We start from the raw sequence: 4634 nt of genomic DNA on the forward strand, positions 1-4634 counted from the left end.
TTTCAATTTCTGTTTGCTATGAAAAGTCTTTATTTCACCTTCATTCACAAATGAGAGCTTTGTATGATATAATATTCTGGGCTGGCAGTTTTTCTCTCTTAGCACCTGGGCTATATCTCACCATTCTCTTCTAGCCTGTAGGGTTTCTTATGAGAAGTCTGCTGTGAGTCTAATTGGAGATCCTCTGAGAGTAATCTGACGTTTCTCTCTTGCACATTTTAGAATCTTTTCTTTATGTTTCATTGTGTTGAGTTTGATTACATTGTGTCATGGCGAGGATCTCTTTTGGTCACGTTTATTAGGGGTTCTGTGTGTTTCCTGTACTAGGATGTCTCTGTCCTTCTTCAAACCTGGGGAGTTTTCTGCTAGTATCTCACTAAAAAGGCCTTGTAATTCTTTCTCTCTCTCCATGCCTTCAAGAACTCCTAGAACCCAAATGCTGGGTTTTTTAATAGTATCCTGTAGATTCCCAACAATATTTTTTAGATTTCTAATTTCCTCTTCTTTTCTTTGGTTTGACTGTATACTGTATACTTTCCTATTCTAAGTTTGGTATTCTCTCTTCTATCTCACTAATTCTGTTTTTAAGGCTCTCAAAAGCGTTTGTCATTTGTTCTATTGAATTCTTCAGTTCATTTTGATTTATCTTAAGTATCACAATTTCATGTTCTTAAATTCCTCATTTCATTTTGATTCCTCTTTCCTCAGATTTCATTTTCTCAAGAGATTTTCTGTTCTGTCCAGTAAGGATTTCTGTAGTTCATGAATTTGTTTTTGATAACTTATAAATATTCTTATCATAAATTTTTTGAAATCTGTATTTTATATTTCTTCTATCTCATTATCTTCATAATCTTGTATTGGAGTGTCATGTTCATTTGGGTGCTGTCGCTCCCCCTCTTCATGGAGGAACGACACTAAACCCTGCCTAGGCTTCACATCCAAGTCACGGCACCATTATGTCGCTCCCCGTCTTCGTGGAGGAACGACACAAGACCCTGCGCTGTTCTTCTGTCTGCTCGGCCCTCCCCGGGTTTGCTGCTGGTTCTTCCCGGGTTGGCTACCGTCCCTTCCACCTCCGTGGAAGGGCGGTTCCCACCCCGGCCACTTTCCCCACTTCCGCAGGGGAGCGGCACACCGCCGGCTGGCTCTCTCGGGGGCTGTACAGGTGTTCCTTCAGCTAGATGTTCCCCTTAGATGTTCCTGGTGCATGTTGTCTCTCTCCTCCTTTATAGTCCTCTTCCACCAATCCCAACTCTGCTACCCACACGCCGAGTATGCTGCTCTCTTCCAATCAGGAGCAAGATCAGCTCCTGCAGCTCAGTCAATCAAGTTGGCGAGAGGCAGCTGCATAGAAGTTGTTGCTCCCTTCTCAGCGCCATATTGTGGGAGAGCAGATGCATAGAATAAGTCTTAATTCCAGTAACTCAAACCAGTCCGGGTTGCTCCCCACAGGTGCGTCATAATGTCTTCCTTGTTCTCGTTTCCTCAATTTCTGCATTTGTTGTTTGACATTGTGGAGATATTCTTTGGTTTCTTCTTTTTTTTTCCTTGCTGTGGTGACTTTTCTCATTATACTCTCACTAGATTAAGTGAACTGTCTGGTTTTGGTGAATATCCAGAGGCTTGTGGTTGGTGTGGCCAGAGAGCTCTGTTCAGTTCTTCAGGGTTAAGGATGTGCCAAAGGTGACACACCCAGGTTTGGCATAGTAAATCTTTTCTCTCTCTTTTGTTTTTTGATTCGGAAGGGAAGTAATTCTGCTCAGCTGAGCTCTTCTCCTTGATGGCTATCAGTGCCTGAGCGCTAGCCCCAGTGGGTAAAATATTTTTTCTGCTTTTTCCCAAGGACCACACAAAGGATATGTTCAGTCCTCAGTGTAAGCTCAGATTCCCCTGAAATGTCTCTCACCGGGTAGCCAGGGCTGCCCAAGCATGTTGCATTTCCCACAGAGACTACTCACATCTCAGCGGCACTGTGAGTTCTCCCACACACCCTCAGGTGTTTTTTTTTTTTTTTTTTTCACAATCCCAGGTCATATGCTCCACACATTCACTAGGTCTTAACCTCCTGTTATTTCTCCCCACCAGAGTTAGGTTTTTCTGTTTGGCTGAGGGCAGGTACAGCCCTGAGCTGGCGCCGCTGCTACCTATGTCCAAAATGGCACCTGCTGTATTGTTTTCCCCACCTTTGTAAGGTGAGTGGAGAGAGAGAATTGAGTCCGTACCGGTCCCTTTTATTTATTTTTTCTCTCCTCTAGTTAGGCTGGTGAACTTTCCCCCATGGGGCCTCAAACCTCATTCCCTCTAGGCTCTTCCTCCTGCTTTTCTTCCAGTGTCTTGGACTACTGTGGTTTCGTCTCACCTCCCTTTCCGCTGCTGGTGTGTAGACTTGGCGGCTGGAGTCCCAAGCCTTGGGTGCCTGTGCCCTTCATGTAGGTCCACCGTGTCTCACTAGTTCCGGAAGAGTTCCCTCTGCAGTTTTTTCCCTAACTCTTCCCTGAGACTACAGTATCTCCACTTTTTTTTTTTAAGATTTACTTATTTATTTGAATGTAAGAATTACACACAGAGAGAGGAGAGGCAGAGAGAGAGAAGTCTTCTGATGGTTCACTCCCCAATTGGCTGCAACAGCTGGAGCTGCATCGATCGGAAGCCAGGAGCCAGGAGCTTCTTCCTGGTCTCACAGGAGGGCGCAGGGCCCAAGGACTTGGATCATCTTCTACTGCTTTCCTAGGCCACAACAGAGAGCTGGATTGGAAGAGGAGCAGCCAGGACTAGAACCAGCGCCCATATGAGATGCAGGCACTTCAGGCCAGGGCGTTAAACCGCTGCACCGCAGCGCCAGCCCCAAAGTATCTCCACTTTCATTAAACTATCTTTTCCCAGACTATCAGTGCACTCCCTCCTTATTCTGCCATCTTGGAGCGCCTCTTTTTCCAAATATGAACTTTCAAAGTTAGTATCATTATGTTTTCAAAACCATAAAATAAACTTCAATTTACTGCAACTCTATTGTCACTCAGAGTTAATTTATTTAAGAAAATTCTGCTCTCTACTATTAAGGAATCTAAGAGGCTGAGCGTTAAAGAGCTATTATTTAAGTCTTCATCGATGGATTGATCAGGGAGTGTTCCATGCCATTCATGGATCTGCATGGTTACACAGCAAAATATAGGAGTCCTGATGGTAGTTGATTGATGAGAGGAGGGCCATTTCTTTTATGTAGAAATTAGAAAAGTATAATGATCTGCCTAAAGATTCTTAAAATCAATCTTCATAATATTTCAAATGTTTTACATGGCCCTAATCAATCAACAGTGTAATTCACTGAGCACGTTCACTGTGCCCAGTATTGTGCTAGAAGTCAGTGGGTAATTAAATGCCATATGATGTATTCATTCAATCTTGCTATAGGGAGTTTATTTTATTTTGTTACCATCTTAGATCAAATGAAATATTCTTTGGCTCTATTTTCCCTCATTAATGTTGGACATGCTCACTTTTTTCAGCTGAAGTTAACTCTATTTCCTGGAGATTAAATCTTCTTCATAGTTATTGATAATGTTGGCCAGCGCCGCGGCTCAATAGGCTAATCCTCCACCTAGTGGCGCCGGCACACCGGGTTCTAGTCCCGGTCCGAGCGCCGGATTCTGTCCCAGTTGCCCCTCTTCCAGGCCAGCTCTCTGCTGTGGCCCGGGAAGGCAGTGGAGATGGTCCAAGTGCTTGGGCCCTGCACCCCATGGGAGACCAGGAGAAGCACCTGGCTCCTGCCTTCAGATCAGCGCTGTGCGCCGGCCACAGCACGCCAGCTGCAGTGGCCATTGGAGGGTGAACCAACGGCAAAAGGAAGACCTTTCTCTCTGTCTCTCTCTCTCACTGTCCACTCTGCCTGTCAAAAAAAAAATAGTTATTGATAATGCCATTTCTATGCTATGGTGAATCAGTTCACCAAAGACATACATATTCCTTTCATTCCTTTAAACCTTTCTTTTTTCCTTTCCTTTCCCCCTCCATCTTAACCAAATTCTGATTAGTAATATCATTTATATTTGTACCTGAGCACTTTTAAACAAGTAGCAAATCTGAAATGTTTCCATTAAAGCAAGAAAATTTGCTGCTTCTCTCTTTCACCTCACTGAAATAGATTTTCAGGCCCCACAAATTTATTTCAATTTAGAAGATATGTTGTAGCAAAAAAGTTCACCATAACTAGCTATTTTAATTTTCCATGGATTAAAACTAACAAAGTACATTATTTCTTGTTAAGATGAAGTTGCTTAAAATTTGGAGCTACTTTCCTTAATTGATTAACACTTATATTCTCTTATGTCTTCATCACAATTCATGTTTTAGCATGTGTCCATTTCTCTAAGTACAAATAGTGTTGTCAGACAGCTTGAAGGAATACAATGATTGAGTATTGCATAAGGAGTACAACTGAATATTTATGGAATGACTTTCTGGAAATTAATGAAGATTGCAGAGGTGTTTCATTTGCAATCAGTATATAACTTAGATGCTGGGAGATTCTGACTTCAATCTAAAGAAACCAAGATTATAAAATTATTAGAACTAGAGTCGAAGAAAAATATTATCTAACTTAGAGATTGCAAAAGAGGCCTCCAGAGCTTTTG

Source organism: Oryctolagus cuniculus, chromosome 6 (assembly GCF_964237555.1).
Source record: "Oryctolagus cuniculus chromosome 6, mOryCun1.1, whole genome shotgun sequence".
Lineage (NCBI taxonomy): Eukaryota > Metazoa > Chordata > Mammalia > Lagomorpha > Leporidae > Oryctolagus > Oryctolagus cuniculus.